Source organism: Triticum urartu, chromosome 6, assembly GCF_003073215.2.
Source record: "Triticum urartu cultivar G1812 chromosome 6, Tu2.1, whole genome shotgun sequence".
Classification (NCBI taxonomy): domain Eukaryota; kingdom Viridiplantae; phylum Streptophyta; class Magnoliopsida; order Poales; family Poaceae; genus Triticum; species Triticum urartu.
The window spans coordinates 77,919,448-77,938,949 of NC_053027.1; positions in this window are offsets into that span (position 1 = coordinate 77,919,448).

Sequence of the window (19,502 nt, forward strand, 5' to 3'; positions counted from 1 at the left end):
ACGAACTCCAAGGCCCGGCGCACTCCAGCTCGGGCCGAGGAACCCTTCCAGGCCTGAAGACGTCCAGCTGCGACCTCTAGCCAGTCGGCAGTCAGGCTGGGGGTGCGCGGAGCCTGCATGTCCGGCCACAGGGCGGCAATCGCCTGGGCGCCGGCACGTTGAAGCCGGTGCAACATCCGGTGAGTCGGCCGAAGGCGGGCCTCGATGCTCAGGATATGCTCATCAACGGTTCGGGGGGCGTCGGCGGCGATCTCTGCACCTTCCGTCCTCCGACCTTCACGGTCAGCCTCGATGGCTTGGATGGCAGCCTGCGAGTGCCCAGGGAAGAAGTCTGCCAACACGGAAGAAACAAAGAAGCAAGTCAAAAACCAGGAGTCGGCACGACTTATAATCGGCAGTTCGAAGAAAGAAAGTAAAGAAACTCACCATCAACGATGTCTTCAATCTCATGGAAGCCGGAGGCCAGCATCGCCTCCTTGTCAGTCCAGGAGGAGCGCTCACTCGCGAACTCGGCCAGGAGGGCGGTTTCCGCTTCTTCCGCCTCCTTCTGCGTCTTCGCAAGCAGCCCCCTCTGCTCTGCCAATTGAGTGGCCAGCAGATCGTGCTCCGTGGCGAGCTTGCTGCACTCCTCCCCCTTGGCGCGCAACGCGGAGTTGGCGTCGCTCAGCTGCTGTTGAAGAACAGCGTTGGCTTCCGAAGAGAAGGAAGAAAGAAGGTGTTAAGTCATCAATAAAGAAGGTCGCCGGGGAGATCCAGCCCGACTGCTCAGCAGTCGACCCGAATCTCGGGGACTACAGCCCGCGGGTGCGCCAGCGCGCCCCCGCAAAGAAGAAAAAGGACTTACTCCGGCTCTCCGACAAGTCGGCGGTCCGCTTGCCCAGCTCTTCAACGTTACGGTTGAAGGTAGTAATGCGGAGGTTGTGGTAGTCCTGCGACAAGTGTTTCAGACAAAAGTTAGTACCTGGATCTCACCAACTGGAGTTCCGGGCCGCCTGCTCAGCAGCCGGCCCGAAACTCGGGGACTACACCCAGTGGGTGCGCTGGCGCGCCCCCACAGAAAGGAACAAGAGAACAAGGACCAAAGAAAAAACATACCCGGACGGCTGACCGTGATGCCAGGTACGCCTTGGTGCAGTTCTGGAGTGCGTCGCCCTCATCTCGAAGCTTCACCTGGACGTACAGAAGCGCCTGGTTCAGCGGCCCTGTGCCGCCTCCTCGCACCCACCCAATGGGCGTGGCGCTCGTCGCTTCGGCGTCTGGGATCGTTGAGCTGGCGGTGCCGGCCTCCACGGGGCGGGGCGCCGAAGTCGCCTTCTCCAGACGGCGGCGCGTTGGCGAACCGACTTGGAGGAGTAACCTCACCACGGCCTCATCTTCAATCGGCGGCACCGGAGGCGGACAGTAGCACTACCGTGTTGGGCGTGAGGTGGTGCGGCTAGAGGCCGTAGAACTCCAGAAAAGAGCGGAAGAAGCTGCTCGCCGGCAGCCGCAACCCGCGCAGGCAGTGCGAGCGGAAGATGACCCGCTCGCCCTCCTGCAGCGCGGGGGAAATCTCCCCCCTCTGCGCAAGACGCACCCGCACGTGATCTTCACCGGGGAGCCGACGAGTCTTGCGGAGGAACTCGATGTGGTCATCATGAACTTCTGAGCCGTCCCAGGTGCCGGAGCGCACCGGGGGAGGCGCGACGGCAGAGGAAGAGCTCATCGTAAGCTGATCGCCGCGGTGTTCGTCGGAGCTTGGGCGCATGGCGGGGCGAGGAAGAAGAAGAAGAAGAAGGAGAAGAGAAAGGCGTAGTGGGAAGGTGGGGCGCGCGCGCTCTGCCGTTTCCCCCTCCTCCCCCTACTTATAGCCTCATGGGCTGCGAAGCCGAGGGGGCGGTCGTGGGATTTACTGCGCCCACGACCCCACGACCCCCACGTTTCCATGACAAATTTACTGCGCGCAGTAACTCCACGGGAATCCCAACCGTTCGCCGGGGCCACAGCGGATCCGCTCGGGCGCTGAGGCGCGGAAGTGGCGGGCCCCGCCTATAGGCCTGTCCCATCGCGTGCGTAGGCTGGCAGAATGGCCCGGCCACGTGTTATCACGTGATAGGCCTGGAGCGGGCGGCAGCCTGGAGGCTTAGCCAGCATGCTACTTGGATCACGCCGCGACGTTCGAAATATTGTGCGAGTTAGAGTTGGGCGAGTCCTACTCCTTCTAGCCAGCCCGGCGGAAGTCAACCAAGAGCCATGTGTCGAGTACCTGGAAAGAGAAACTGCTGAGGCTTCTTGGCCGATCGTCCGCAGCGCCTCACCAGCTTCGGGGACTACTGTCGGAGTAATGGGCCACGGGTAGGCCAACCCGAGCCCCAGAACCTTTCAAGACATCGAGGCAGGCTGTGCCCCTCAAGACTCCAGGACGAAGAGCCGCCTTCTGAGAAGACGGCGGCAAGACGACCGACTGCGCACTCGCGGCCATGTCCCAGGGACGACTTCAGGATAAGCCGACTCCTGACTGGCGACTTCCAGAGAAGCCAGCTTTGTGGAGTGGCCCGCAACTCCAGCAAAACCCCATGTCCTCATCAAGAGGGACAGGACAGGGGAGTGGCTACAGTGAAGACTGTTCCCACCCCTTTGCCAAGGCAGGCATGGCTATAGTACGCCGTACTTGCAGAGATCTCCGTGCGGCGTCGCACTGTTGCCATGCCAGCCCTGCCATCAGCACTGGTGGACCGAATCCCGCGCCCACGATGGCTTGTCCGTACGGCCTTGGGGCAGCGGGTCCCACCAGCCAGCGGGACCCTAGAAGACGGCAAGTGCGCCACCAGTCGGACTCGTTGGGAGTCAGCCCCCGGGAGTCGGCCAGCTCCTCCCCCGGGGCCCACGCGCCATTAACCAGATGTGACGGAGAGTGGCAAACAGTGATCGCCCGCCAGGCGGCGGGGCTGTTGCCACGACTCCATGACGAAGCCCGCGTCATTAGAAGCACGGCTACAGTAATCAGCAGCCGGCAAGACCCGCCCGCGTCGGATGCGGCCTGTCGGCTCCGTACCTAGCCAGTCGGTGGGGCCCACCAGTCGGCGGCCCCCAGCAGTCTGCGGAGAAGACGGAGGCTAGAGGAACTAACGGCTGGGCCCGCGTCCAGCCAGATTACCATTGTACCCCTGGGGGTAGGCCTATATAAACCCCCCAGGGCACCCATGCAAAGGGTTGGAACCTATTAGCTTTAGACTAGATCATATAGGAGGGAGAGAGCTAGCCTTGCCCTCTCCTACCTCCAGGAAACAGCTCAAGGAGCGATCGTGTAAACACTTTGCTAAAGTGATCATGCGGAGATGTAAAACCCCGGATGTAACTTTCCCAATTTGTACTCCAACTCTTGCCGTTTCCTGCCTTAAGTTATTTTATTTTCTCGGGTTCGGGTCTTTGTCTCCGTGTGTTGTTATCGTTGTCATGCATCTCATATCATGTCATCATGTGCATTGCATTTGCATACGTGTTCATCTCATGCATTCGGGCATTTTCCCCGTTGTCCGTTTTGCATTCCCGCGCTTCGTTCTCCTCCGGTGGTCATTTCTACCTTTCTTTCGTGTGTGGGGATTAAACATTTCCGGATTGGACCGAGACTTTCCAAGCGGCCTTGGTTTACTACCGGTAGACCGCCTGTCAAGTTTCGTACCATTTGGACTTCGTTTGATGCTCCAACGGTTAACCGAGGGACCGAAAAGGCCTCGTGTGTGTTGCAGCCCAACACCCCTCCAATTTAGCCCAAAACCCACCTAAACCCTCTCCATCATCTAGAGCGTTCGATCACGATCGCGTGGCCGAAAACCGCACCTCATTTGGACTCTCCTAGCTCCCTCTACCCCTATAAATAAACCCCCTCCGAAATCCGGATCTCCCTCGTCCGAAACCCTAAAAAATCGTCTCCGCGCCGGCCGGACACGTCCACCCTGACCGGACGTCCCGCCGCTGCCAACCACGCTCCGCCACGTGGCGCGGAGCCGCTCGTCCCGCCGCCGGCCCGGGGAGCCCGCATTAGGCCCCCGAGGCCCATCCGGATCCGCCGCCGCCCGCCTTCGCCCTCCTCCACTCCGGCTCGCCGGCGGCGCCGCGCACCTCGCCGGGTCTTCGCGCCGCCATCGACGCCCGCCGCCGCTGCCTTGCTCCGGCGCCCATCCGCGACCCCGACCGGCCCCCTCGTCCTCCGCGGCAAGTCCGACGCCACCCCGACGACTCCGGCGAGCTCGAGCTCCGAGTCCGGCGAACCTCATTTTCTATGCCAGCCGTATCCGATCCAGATCTAGATCCCCTCCTCGGTTGACTTTTTCTCCCGAAACCCTAGTTCATATGCCCATGTTCATCGTGCCGTAACTTTGCATCCGTAACTCCGTTTTGCGCATATAGCATATCAAAATGTTCGTCTAAGAGAGCACATCATTTCATTCCATTGCATCATTTTCATTTGAGTTCATCTTGTTGCCCGAAATGGTGTTAGAAGATGGCTACTTGAGATAATTGTCAGATCTGCTGCTCCATTTAGCTATTTGTCATATTTGCCATGATTATTGTGTGCATGATATGCCCAGGAGCTCTACATATGTTTTGTTAAGGGTTTTGCCATCTTTCCAGAGGTGCAACCCATGTATTTTTGTGATGTGTGTGGTGACTAGCACAAGCTTGCAAAGTGAGGCACTTGGTAATGTTGATTTTAGGGACTTAGCAATTCCACTAAGTCCTTGATCTGTTTTTCTCATGATGCCATATGTTCATGTTGTTTCCTAGTGATCCGTGCCTATTTTGAGGATGATCAATAAGGATGTTTTGTTAATCTTGTAGTACTCTATCCATCCATGTCTTTGTTTGCAATTATGGAGCACCGTAGCTTGAGTCAATCGAGCTCTACTTTTGCTACTTCGTGAATCTGGGCAGATTGTCTAGTTGTTAGCGATTTTGCCGATGATGTTGTAGTTGATCCGTGCATGCTATGCTATTGTTCTTGCCATGTCTAGCTTGCATTTTGTGTATTATTGATGGATGTATGTTTAACTTGTCATGACTTTCTCCGTAATGAGTGCATCGAGCTCGTAAACATGCCTACTTGAGATATGTTTCAGGATGTGCCAGTTTTCACTAAGTCTGAAAACTGATTATGCTTTTGCTATGTTCACGTGCTTGCAATTGTACTTTCTGATCCCTTTTGGCTCAAGGTCACTAAGGTACTTTTGTTAAGCTTTTTGAGTAGCTCCATGCCATGTTTTACTTTGCCATGTTCAGGTCCTGTAGCATGTAGTTTTGTTGCTCCAAAGTGTGCTACCTGATCTGAAATTCCAGACAAGTGTTAATTTCACTAAGTCTGAGATCTGTTTACCATATGCATTTTTGCCATGCTTGTTTGAACCTGTTAATGGATGAATTGGCCGTAGCTCAGTGCTAGACTTTTGTTAAGGATCATGAATGCATCCCTGCCATGTATTTTTATGCCATGTTTGAGTGTTCTAGCATATTCATCTTATTGCATTTAGATGACTACTTGCTGTAAATCACAGAACGTGTCCATATTTAAATTGCTTGCCATTTCCAAACCGTAACTCCGATTTCGACGTTCTTTATATCGTTTTCAAGCGATTTCATCTCATCTTTCCAGTGGCACACTTGTATTTCCATGTTGAGGCCAGGTTCATGCATCCCTTATCAAATCTTGCATATGCATCCCGCATCGCATCCCGCATAGCATACCATCTTTGCATCATATTGTTTGAGCTTTGCACGTGGTTGATTGTGTTCCGTTTGCTTGTTTGTCTTGTTTGGGTAGATCCGGGAGACGAGTTCGCTAACAAGGAGCCCGTTGAGTTTGCTTTCGAGGATCCAGTCAAGTCTGACAACTTTGCAGGCAAGATGATCATACCCTCGAAATCACTACTATCTTTGCTATGCTAGATTGCTCGCTCTTTTGCTATGCCAATGCTACGATGCCTACCACTTGCTTTCAAGCCTCCCAAATTGCCATGTCAAACCTCTAACCCACCATGTCCTAGCAAACCGTTGATTGGCCATGTTACCGCTTTGCTCAGCCCCTCTTATAGCGTTGCTAGTTGCAGGTGAAGATTGGAGGCCGTTCCTTGTTGGAACATTATTTACTTGTTGGGATATCATTATATTATCTTGTTATCTTAATGCATCTATATACTTGGTAAAGGGTGGAAGGCTCGGCCTCTCGCCTAGTGTTTTGTTCCACTCTTGCCGCCCTAGTTTCCGTCATATCGGTGTTATGTTCCCGGATTTTGCGTTCCTTACGCGGTTGGGTTATAATGTGAACCCCTTGATAGTTCGCCTTGATTAAAGCTTTTCCAGCAATGCCCAACCTTGGTTTTACCATTTGCCACCTAGCCTCTTTTTCCCTTGGGTTTCCGGAGCCCAAGGGTCATCTTATTTTAAACCCCCCCCGGGCCAGTGCTCCTCTGAGTGTTGGTCCGAACCAGGCAGCCTGCGGGGCCACCTCGGGGAAACTTGAGGGCTGGTTTTACTCGTAGCTTGATCTATCTGAGTGTGCCCTGAGAACGAGATATGTGCAGCTCCTATCGGGATTTGTCGGCACATTCGGGCGGTGTTGCTGGTCTTGTTTTAACCTGTCGAAGTGTCTTGAAGAACCGAGATACCGAGTCTGATCGGAACGTCTCGGGAGGAGGTCTATTCCTTCGTTGACCATGAGAGCTTGTCATGGGCTAAGTTGGGACTCCCCTGCAAGGATTTGAACTTTCGAAAGCCGTGCCCGCGGTTATGGGAAGATGGGAATTTGTTAATGTCCGGTTATAGATAACTTGAACCTTAATTTAATTAAAATGAATCAACCGTGTGAGTTACCGTGATGGCCTCTTCTCGGCGGAGTCCGGGAAGTGGACACGGTGTTGGAGTAATGTTTGCGCAGGTTGCTCTCTAGTTTCTCGCTCGCGCTTTGCCTTATCTTCCCGCTCTCTTTTGCGAATAGGATAGCCACCATATATGCTAGTCGCTTGTTGCAGCTCCGCATTTACTTTTACCTTGCCTTACCTATAAGCTTAAATAGTCTTGATCGTGAGGGTGCGAGATTGCTGAGTCCCTGTGGCTCACAGATTACTATTAAACCAGATGCAGGGCCTGATGATTCCGCTCCAGGTGACGCGCTCGAGCTCAAGTGGGAGTTCGACGAGGACTCTCAATGTTACTATGTTTCCTTTCCTGATGATCAGTAGTGGTGCCCAGTTGGGGGTGATCGGCGACGTTCTACTCGCCCCACCATGATAAGCCATCCTTTGGCATATGTCGCACCCAACCCTCGACAGACGATGTGTGTTGGAAGTGGTTCCAAGATTGATATGATCATCATCGCACATTCCCTATTCTTTCGGGATTAGTGTTGAACCTAAATAAGTGTTATTTGGTGTTTGCGTTGAGCATGAATATGATTTGATCATGTTTATTGCAATACGGTTATTCATTTAAGTAAGAGAATAAATTGTTGTTCTGTTTACATGAATAAAACCTTCTATGGTCGTACACCCAATGAAAATGGTTTGTTGGATCTCAATTGTGGTGATACACATTCTCATAATATTGAAGCCAAAAGATGCAAAGTTAATAATGATAGTGCAACTTATTTGTGGCACTGCCGTTTAGATCATATTGGTGTAAAGCGCATGAAGAAAATCCATGCTGATGGGCTTTTGGAATCACTTGATTATGAATCAGTTGATCCTTGCGAACCGTGCCTCATGGGCAAGATGACTAAGACTCCGTTCTCCGGAACAATGGAGCAAGCAACTGACTTATTGGAAATAATACATACTGATGTATGCAGTCCGACGAATGTTGAGGCTCGCGGCGGGTATCGTTATTTTCCGACCTTCACAGATGATTTGAGCAGATATGGGTATATCTACTTGATAAAACATAAGTCTGAAACATTTGAAAAGTTCAAAAACTTCAGACTGAAGTGGAAAATCATCGTGACAAGAAAATAAAGTTTCTACGATCTGATCGCAAAGACAAATATTTGAGTTACGAGTTTGGTCTTCAATTAAAACAATGTGGAATAGTTTCACAAAATCGTCCCACCTGGAACACCACAACATAATTGTGTGTCCGAACGTCATAACCGTACTATTATTGGATATAGTGCAATATGTGATGTTTCTTACCGATTAACCACTATAGTTTTGAGGTTATGCATTAGAGACAACTACATTAACGTTAAATAGGGCACCATCTAAATCCATTGAGACGACACCGTATGAACTATGGTTTGGCAAGAAACCTAAGCTGTCGTTTCTTAAAGTTTGAGGTTGCAATGCTTATGTGAAAAAGTTTCAACCTGATAAGCTCAAACCCAAATCGGAGAAGTGCGTCTTCATAGGATACCCAAAAGAAAATGTTGGGTACACCTTCTATCACAGATCTGAAGGCAAGATATTCATTGCTGAGAATGGATCCTTTCTAGAGAAGGAGTTTCTCTCGAAAGAAGTGAGTGGGAGAAAAGTAGAACTTGATGAGGTAACTGTACCTGCTCCTTTATTGGAAAGTAGTTCATCACAGAAATCTATTCCTGTGACTACTACACCAATTAGTGAGGAAACTAATGATGATGATCATGTAACTTCAGATCAAGTTACTACCGAACCTCGTAGGTAAACCAAAGTGAGATCTGCACCAGAGTGGTACATTAATCCTGTTCTAGAGGTCATGTTACTTGACCATGATGAACCTACGAACTATGAGGAAGCGATGATGAGCCTAGATTCCGCGAAATGGCTTGGGGCCATGAAATCTGAGATGAGATATATGTATAAGAACAAAGTATGGACTTTGATTGACTTGCCCAAAGATCGGCAAGCCATTGAGATTAAATGGATCTTCAAGAGGAAGACGGACGCTGATAGTAGTGTTACTATCTACAAAGCTAGAATTGTCGCAAAAAGGTTTTCGACAAGTTCAAGGTGTTGACCACGATGAGAATTTCTCACTCATATCTATGCTTAAGTCTATCCGAATCATGTTAGCTATTGCCGCATTTTATGAAATCTAGCAAATGGATAAACAAAACTGCATTCCTTAATAGGATTTATTAAAGAAGAGGTGTATATGATGAAACCAGAAGGTGTTGTCGATCCTAGAGGTACTAACAAAATATGCAAGCTCCAGCGATCCATCTATGGACTGGTGCAAGCATCTCGGAGTTGGAATATACGCTTTGATAAGTTGATCAAAGCATATAGTTTTATACAGACTTGCGGTGAGGCCTGTATTTACAAGAAAGTGAGTGGGAGCACTACAACATTTCTGATAAGTATATGTATGACATATTGTTAATCGGAGATGATGTAGAATTATTCTGCAAAGCATAAAGGAATGTTTGAAAGGATTTTTTTTTCAAAGAAAGACCTCGGTGAAGCTGCTTACATATTGAGCATCAAGATCTATAGAGATAGATCAAGATGCTTGATAAGTTTTTTCAATGAGTACATACCTTGACAAGATTTTGAAGTAGTTCGAAATGGAACAGTCAAAGAAGGAGTTCTTGCCTGTGTTACAAGGTGTGAAGTTGAGTAAGACTCAAAACCTGACCACGACAGAAGATAGAGAGAGAATGAAAGTCATTCCCTATGCCTCAGCCATAGGTTCTATAAAGTATGCCTTGCTGTGTACCAGACATATTGTATACCCTGCCCTGAGTTTGGTAAAGGAGTACAATAGTGATCTAGGAGTAGATCACTGGACATTGGTCAAAATTATCCTTAGTGGAATAAGGATATGTTTCTCGATTATGGAAGTGACAAAAGGTTCGTCGTAAAGGGTTACGTCGATGCAAATTTTGACACTGATCCAGGTGACTCTAAATCTCAATCTGGATACATATTGAAAGTCGGAGCAATTAGCTAGAGTAGCTCTATGCAGAGCATTGTTAACATAGAAATTTGCAAAATACTTACGGATCTGAATGTGGCAGACCCATTGACTAAACTTCTCTCATAAGCAAAACATGATCACACCTCAGTACTCTTTGGGTGTTAATCACATAGCGATGTGAACTAGATTGTTGACTCTAGTAAACCCTTTGGGTGTTGGTCACATGTTGATGTGAACTATGGGTGTTAATCACATGGTGATGTGAACTATTGGTATTAAATCACATGGCGATGTGAACTAGATTATTGACTCTAGTGCAAGTGGGAGACTGAAGGAAATATGCCCTAGAGGCAATAATAAAGTTATTATTTATTTCCTTATATCATGATAAATGTTTATTATTCATGCTAGAATTGTATTAACCGGAAACATAATACATGTGTGAATACATAGACAAACAGAGTGTCACTAGTTTGCCTCTACTTGACTAGCTCGTTGATCAAAGATGGTTATGTTTCCTAACCATAGACATGAGTTGTCATTTGATTAACGGAATCACATCATTAGGATAATGATGTGATTGACTTGACCCATTCCATTAGCATAGCACTTGATCGTTTAGTTTGTTGCTATTGCTTTCTTCATGACTTATACATGTTCCTATGACTATGAGATTATGCAACTCCTGTTTACCAGAGAAACACTTTATGTGCTACCAAACGTCACAATGTAACTGGGTGATTATAAAGGTGCTCTACAGGTGTCTCCGAAGGTACTTGTTGGGTTGGCATATTTCGAGATTAGGATTTGTCACTCCGATTGTCGGAGAGCGATCTCTGGGCCCTCTCGGTAATGCACATCACTTAAGATTTGCAAGCATTGCATGTAATGAGTTAGTTGCGGGATGATGTATTACGGAACGAGTAAAGAGACTTGCCGGTAACGAGATTGAACTAGGTATTGAGATACCGACGATCGAATCTCGGGCAAGTAACATACCGATGACAAAGGGAACAACGTATGTTGTTATGCAGTCTGACCGATAAAGATCTTCGTAGGATATGTGGGAGCCAATATGAGCATCCAGGTTCCGCTATTGGTTATTTACCAGAGACATGTCTCGGTCATGTCTACATAGTTCTCGAACCCGTAGGGTCCGCACGCTTAAAGTTTCGGTGATGATTGTATTATGAGTTTATGTGATTTGATGTACCGAAGGTAGTTCGGAGTCCCGGATGAGATCGGGGACATGACGAGGAGTCTCAAAATGATCGAGACATAAAGATCGATATATTAGACGACTATATTCGGACATCGGAAAGGTTCCGAGTGATTCGGGTATTTTCGGGGGTACCGGTGAGTTACGGGAATACGAGGAAGAAGTAATGGGCCTCATGGGCCAAGTGGTGGAAGAGAGGAGGCAGGGCGCACGGCCCCCCTAGCCCAAACTGAATTGGACTAGGGGGCCAGCCCCCCTTTCCTCCTTTTCCTCCTTCTCCTTCCTTCTCCTTCTCCTCCTTCCTTTCCTCCTCCTAGTAGGAGTAGGAAAGGGGAGTCTTACTCCTACTAGGAGGACTCCTCCTCCTCGCGCACCCATAGAGGGCCGGCCAGCCTCCCCCCTTGCTCCTTTATGTACAGGGCAGGGGGCACCTCTAGCCACACAAGTTGATCAGTTGATCTCTCCCAACCGTGTGCGGTGCCCCCCTCCACCATATTCCACTTCGGTCATATCGTAGCGGTGCTTAGACGAAGACCTGTGTCGGTAGCAACATCATCACCGTCACCACGCCGTCATGCTGACGGAACTCTCCCGTGAAGCTCTGCTCGATCGGAGTTCACGGGACGTCATCGAGCTGAATGTGTGCTGAACTCGGAGGTGCCGTGCGTTCGGTACATGGATCGGTCGGATCGTGAAGACGTACGACTACATCAACCGCGTTGTGCTAACGCTTCCGCTTTCGTTCTATGAGGGTACATGGACAACACTCTCCCCTCTCATTGCTATGCATCACCATGATCTTGCGTGTGCGTAGGAAAATTTTGAAATTACTACATTCCCCAACAGTATGCTCAAACTTGGCAGGGTTATATTACTCATATAATATGTTGTATTGCAATGCTTAGTTTTTACATCATATACACAATATTGAATGCCATCTCCTTAGTTGACACATCATATATGCGATTGCCCTCTGCTCACTTCCTTAGTATATAAATCATATATTTGAATTATTTCATGCCATGATGTTTACATAGACAGCATGTATCTGAATTATGACATGCCAACCTATTTTCTAAAGACATAATATAGTTATATCACCTCATCCTATTTACATAGTCATCATATTTTAAATTATGTCATTCTATCCGTGAATTATATCACGCCATCATGTTTCCATCGATGACATGTTTGTGATTTATGGCATGCCAACCACTTTAATAGACACATCGTATAGTTATATCATGTCATCCTGTTTAGATAGTCATCATATTTTGAAGTATGTCATTCTATCCTGTTTAGTTAGCCATCATACATGTGAAATTGTGTCATGCTATCCTGTTTAATTAGCCATCATATATGTGAAATTATGTCCTGCTATTCTGTTTGCTTAGACAACATAAATGTGAATTATTTCATGCCCTGTTTTCTTCCCTACTATCCATTGCACCTGTCTATCTTACAATGTCTGTACATTCAATTACTTCTCTTTTTTATCAGCCATTTCAATTGGAGGGAGTGATGGCAGTATTTGTGGGAGTAAAAACACGGTCTTCAAAAAAGATCGTGCTACCTGTCGATGCAGATAGAACCACGGTTGTACTTGCCCAAGAACCAGCCCCACCACACATAACCCACACTCATGCAGATTGTACCCCTACCCAGTTGGACAGAGAACCAGCTACACCCCTTGTAACCCCAACCCCAGTAGATAGACACCCAGTTACCGTTGACACAGCACCGTCTCCACCACAGAGCACCCAAACACGAGCAGTTAGTAAGGCAACTGCAGTGCCCAAATCACGAGGACCACCACTCCGAACCCAAAGTCAATGCTTAAAGCAGAATAAGAATTGTTCTCAGGTCAGGTTCCGCAGCTATGGTTCATACTACTTTGCTCTTGCATCACTGTATTTACTGATACTAACTAATTTCAAATTTGAAGGACGCAATTCAAACTCCAATGGCGCAGCAGGTATGTTTTAAACCTGTTTCTTCAACGTGTTTGGTTGTTTGCTGTTGTAACTTGCTCTATGTTGATTTCAGTTTCAATTGAATAAACAGTTATGTTCTCATGCCATACACATTAAAAGTGTTGTTACTGCTGTGTAGTTTCCCACACTTATATTCTGTCTATGCTGCTTTGTCTTAAATAGATATGATTCGAACTGTATCTATCTTGATTTGGCAACATAAACTAGAATGATATAGACCAAACAGTGACCATACTACATAGATATATGTTTGTTTCATGATGTTATCCTGTCCACCTTACTACTGAACTTGTTTACCAAAATGAGTTTCATACAGTGACCATACTACAAAATGTGTTTGTTTGTTTCTCTTTTAGAACGCGGATACAATATTGGAGAAGAGTACCCTGTTATGGAATGGTAAAGGAAGTAATGCAGATAAGGTTTAAGATAGTGAGACATCCCTATTGTTCTCCAAGAAAGATGATAAAAACTATATTGAAGACACCGAGACAACCCCAAAGTCCTGTCTTGATGTAGTGTTCGAGTTACTGGCTACCACTACTGGCACCAGCTCTTCGAACTAGTTGCCTGAATCGGTTCGGCTTCTTGAGTCTCAACTTCAAGTTGAAAGACATCGATCAGATGTCATGCGACAGGAAGCCAAAGGACTGAGGAAGTCCCTGCAGAATTCAAGTGCATACTTTCTGGTGCAACATCAAGCGACGGAGGACTTAAGCGCCAAACAAGAGAAAGTTAATAAGCTTGCTAAGCATCTTGCCAGCATTATGGGTACCCAGGATATTGTTTCTTGAGCTCTTCTGAAGTGGTTTCAGTTCTGGACTTGTTTTGCTGCGGCATTTATATGCTATTGTGTTCCTATATTTGCACTAGTGGCGAACTTTGATGCCCAGTGGATGTAATATGTATAATAGCCATGATAGCCTAGTGTAAGTTGCTTTCTTATTTATTTCCTTGTTGTCTTGTTTATTTGTTTGCTTGTAGTGAGTGCAGTTCTTTTTTTGCGGTTTGCTAGTGGCTGCAATAACCTATTTTTTAAAACTAGGCCACGGTAACCATGGGCTAATATTTACTGTAGTGACACTGGGCCTCCTACGGGCCTTAGAAACAGTGGGCCTTCTACGGGCCGTATAAACAGTGGGCCTTCTACGGGCCATAGAAACAATGGGCCTTCTACGGGCCATATCATCAATGGGCCTTATACGGGCCGTATGATCGATTGGCCAAACATGGGCCAAACAGACCGCATTCTGGCCGTAAATGGGCTAGAGTTGGAATCGTCCGTTCATGGGCCGACCATAACGGGCCATCGTTAATAGGCCATATTTGATGACGCTATGAAAATGGCCCAACGTATTAACGGACCACAAATGGGCCGACTGTAACCACGGGCTGAATTTGGCCCACAAGCAGAAAATGACAGTAACGGGCCATAAGTAAACGAATGCTGGAAAATAGCCGAAGAATAAATGGGCTTTGAGAAGGCCGAATGATAACATGGGCTGGAAACGGCCCAACGGAATAACGGGCCGTTAATTGGTATAAAGTGATACACTGTTCTTTATGGGACAGTTTCACCACGGGCCGTTAATGGGTGTGAAGTGATACACTGTTCATTACGGGCCAGTTTCACCACGGGCTGTTAATAGGCCAAGAGTTACAGAGGGCCTCATATGGGCCGAAAGACGTCATGGGCCATACATGGCCAGAAGTGAAAACGGGCTGGAATCATATTGGATGGCCCAGATGACGCTACTGGGCCTAATTCGAATAGGGCATAACGGGCCTTGGGTTAGCGGGCTGTAAATGGGCTATATGCGAACATGCCGTTAACAGGCTTTCCATGGGCCGGCCCGCCACCTTTTGAACAAGTCAAATGGGCCGGCCTTTTCACAGGAATGGGCCTCTGTTGGGTCGTGCCACGTGTCGACGTATCATAGGCGCCTTCTGTCCAATGAGTGGATGACATCTGTCCTAGTGATGAGCCGACACGTGTTTCCTCCAGCCAATGATGATTTTACATGTGGAAAATCCCCATTGGTCGGGGCTGTTAATGGGTTATTGGATCCAAAACCCGACCCGATAGCTTAATGGCGTTCCGTTACGGTGGATTCCACGTGTCGGTCACCCTTGACGAAAGCACTTCTGTGACGCGCGATTTATCGTCATGGAAGTGGACACTTCCGTGATGATAATTTTGGTAATGTCATGGAACACTTCTACGATAGCACAGGTGTGACTATCTTGATTCTGTCATAAAATCTTCATGGATGTACATGCATGATAGAAAAGGTGACCTACTGTGACAAACACGTATCATCACGGAAGTGTATTTTTTGTAGTGACCGGTTGTCAAAGTTGGCGACCAGTGCAAATAAACACCGCAGCAAAACAAGTCCATAACTAAAACCACTTCAAAAGAGCTCAAGAAACAATATCCTGGGTACCCATAATGGTGGCAAGATGCTTGGCAAGCTTATTTCCTTTCTTTTGTTTAGCGATTAAATCCTCCAGCACTTGCTGTTGCACGAGAAAGTATGCATTTGAATTCTGCAGGGACTTCCTCAGTCCTTCGGCTTCTTGCTGCAGCACAGCTAACTGATGCCTTTCAGCTTGTAGCTGAGACTGAAGAAGCCGGAGTGACACAGGCAGCGAGTTCGAAGAGCTTGTGCCAGCGGTACTGGCCAGTAACTCGAACACTACATCAACGCAAGACTATGGGGTTTTCTCACTATCTACAAGATCATTTTTATCACCTTTCTTGGAGACCAACAAGGCTATCTCACTATCTTGAACCTTATCTGCATTACTTTCTCTACCATTGCATAGTGGGGTGCTCTTCTCCAATATTCTGTTCGCATACTGCAAGAGAAACAAGCAGACACATCGCATGTTTAGCATGCAGTATATGAAACTCATTTTGGTTAACCGGTTCAGTAGTAAGGTGGACAGGATAACAACATGAAACAAACATATATCTATGTACTATGGTCACTGTATTGTCCATATCATTCTAGTTTATGTTGCCAAATCAAGATAGAGACACAGTTCAACTCATATATTTTTAAGACACAGGAGCATAGACAAGTGTGAGAAACTACAGAGCATTGGCAACACTTGTAATGTGCATCACATGAGAACATAACTGTTTATATAACTGAAGCTGAAATCAATATAGAGCAAAAGGTTAGAACAACAATCCAGTTAAAGAAATAGGTTTATAACATACATGTTGCGCCATTGGAGTTTCAATTGGATCCTTCAAATTCGAAAGTAGTTGGTATGAATAAATACAGTAATGCACCAGCAAAGCAGTATGGACCATAGCTACGGAATCTGACCTATGAACAGTTTCTCTTCTACTTTAAACGTGGATGTTGGGTTCGCTGTGGTGGTCTTCGTGCTTTGGGCACTGCAGTTGCTTTACAAACTGCTCGTGTGGGGGTACTCTATGGTGGACATGGTGCTTTGTCAACTAGAAGTGGGTTACTATCCGCTGTAGTTGAGGTTAGATGGGTTGTAGCCGGTTCTCTGCCCAATGGTGTAAGTGTGCAATCTGGAAGAGTCTCGATTATATGTGGTGGGGCTAGTTTGTGGGCCACTACAACCATGGTTCTATCTGCCTCGATGGGTAGCACTGTCTTTTGTGAAGAACGGGTTTTTGCTCCCTTAGATATTGCCATAACCCCCTCCAATTCAAATGGCTGATAAACAAGAAAAGAAATTGAACGTAAAGATATTGTATGATAGACAGATGTGGCAATTCACATATATGTTGTATAACCAAACAGGACAGCATGACACAATTTCACATATATGATACCTAACTAAACAGGATAGCATGACACAGTTTCAGATATATGATGGATAACTTAACAAGATATAATGGCATAATTCAACATATGATGAGTATCTAAATAGGATGACATGACAAAACTATATGATGTCTTTCTAAAATAGGTTGGGATGAAATAATTCACAGACATGTTGTCTAAGTATACAGGATGACATGATATAATTGACATAATTGATTCATATACTAAGCAGCTGGCACTCGCATGTATGATCTCTAAACTAAGTAGATGGAATTCAATATTGTGCATATGATGTCTAAACTAAGTAATGCAAGACACCATATGCATGATATGAGAAATATAAACATTACAACTTAGAGCATACACCTTAGGTGGGATATAGGACTGGTCATCTGTCTCTGAATCCTCCTCTGAGGAGCTCCCTATAACCATCGAGATATATACTTCAATAGGTACCATTGCCTGCTCTAAAGACCTTGTTTTCACTCCTGATTTTTCCATAACTGGCTCAAATGGCTGATACACATAAAGAGTAGTTCAATATACGCAGATTGTCGACAAATGGAATATGTAATGAAAAAAAGATGGCATGAGATAATTCACATATATGATGCCTGGCTACATGGCGGTGCATAATTCACATATAGGATAACTGGCTGAAAAACATGGCATTGCATAATTCACATATCTGATATAGAAAGAAAACATGAGGCATTCACAAAAAGCATGTCTAATCTAAGTAGATGGCATGGCAATGCAAGACGCCATATGCATGATATGAGGAATATAACCCTGCCAAGTTAGAGCATGCACCTCGGGGAGGGGGGATACGACTGGTCATCTGTCTCTGAATCCTCCTCTGAGGAGCTATCTGTAACCAGCAAGAAATCTGCATTGACAGGTAGCACTGACTGGTCAGAAGACCTTGTTTTCACTCCAGATTTTTCCCATGACCGACTCAAATGGCTGATGCACAGGAAGAGTAGATGAATGTATAAACATTGTTGACAAATGGAATACATTATGAAAAAATGGCATGATCCAATTCACATATACGATGACTGGCTAAACAGGATGGCATTGCATGATTCACGTATATGATGCCTGGCTAAAGAAGATGGCATTGCATAATTCCCATATACTCCCTCCATTCCTAAATATTTGTCTTTTTAGAGATTTCAAATGGACTACCACATACGGATGTATATAGACATATTTTAGACTGTAGATTCACTCATTTTGCTCCATATGTAGTCACTTGTTGAAATCTCTAAAAAGATAGATATTTAGGAATGGTGGGAGTATGATATAGAAACCAAACAGGTGGCATTCACACAAAGCAAATCTAAACTAAGCTCATGACATATAAGATGTATAATGTAAGCAATGCGAGGCGCCATATGCATGATATGACCAACATCAACATGCTAAGTTAGAGCAAACACCTCAGGTGATAAATAGGAGTGGTCGTCTCCCTCTGGATCCCCATATGAACAGTTATCTTCCTCTGGAATACAATCTGGAATGGCGGGAGGGGGGCCCACTTCGCCCACCATGGAGCGGCGTCTGCATGACATTATATTCCCACACAACGGTCTTCTCATTTTCTCTACATGTTCAGTACGGTTGTGTACATTAACTTACATGCATAATAAAAAAATAGTTAGATTTTGTAAGGCCTCAGGGGTGCATGCAGAAATCAAGACTGATGGTAAGAAACAAGTGGATAGATCCAAAACTAATGATAGCAGGTAGATTATAGCTTCAGTTTAAAAAGATAGACAATGGATCATCTACTGTTTGTTGCCACCCAACATGAACCACATAGAAGACCCTAGATGAACTAGATAGTAGACATATATTATTCGTTGCTGCCTCCATATGAGATCCACGGGCATTTTAAAACTCAAGTTTGAATGATAAAGTAGCAGGTAATGATAACCGATGTATAACGTAAGCAAACATGAAAGATTGCGACCTCTCTTCCGGAACTGTGTAGTCCTCAGGTTCGTCTTCTCAGTCGATGATGGTAATGTAGTTGGCGTGCCTACCGGCAATGGGGAAGTTGATCTGAGGCAGAGAAAGAAAGTCTACAGGGGGAATCTCTGCTGCAGTGAACGCTTATGTCGATGGTGCACCTCAGGTGGGGTGGATGACGGCACGACAGGAGCAGGACATAACACACAGAGTTTTCTTTGACGCCTATCTGAAAATGAAGTAAATCTGCCAGGGCTCCTTAGAATTGGAGGATTCTATAAACGCAGGGACAGGAAAAACACATGAATAGGATAGGAATGCACGTGCAAAACAGAGCATTTGGAAACATAGGATTTATGTCAACCTGGCTGTTTGGTTCACATGAATTGGAAGAACACATGAATGGAGAAAATTGTTCAAATTAAAGTCAAAGCACGTGAAAATGAAAAAAAAAATAAGAATCTTATTATGCCAGTAATGCAATTAGTCCTATTCTTCATGCATATTAATTTGAAAAGTACGTCTAGGTGGATATTAAAATTCCTACGTTTTTTCTTTTAAAGAGACACCAAAGGAAAAAAATCCTCCAGATTTGCTTTGCTCCACTCCATCTAACCAAATGCATGAATAGTA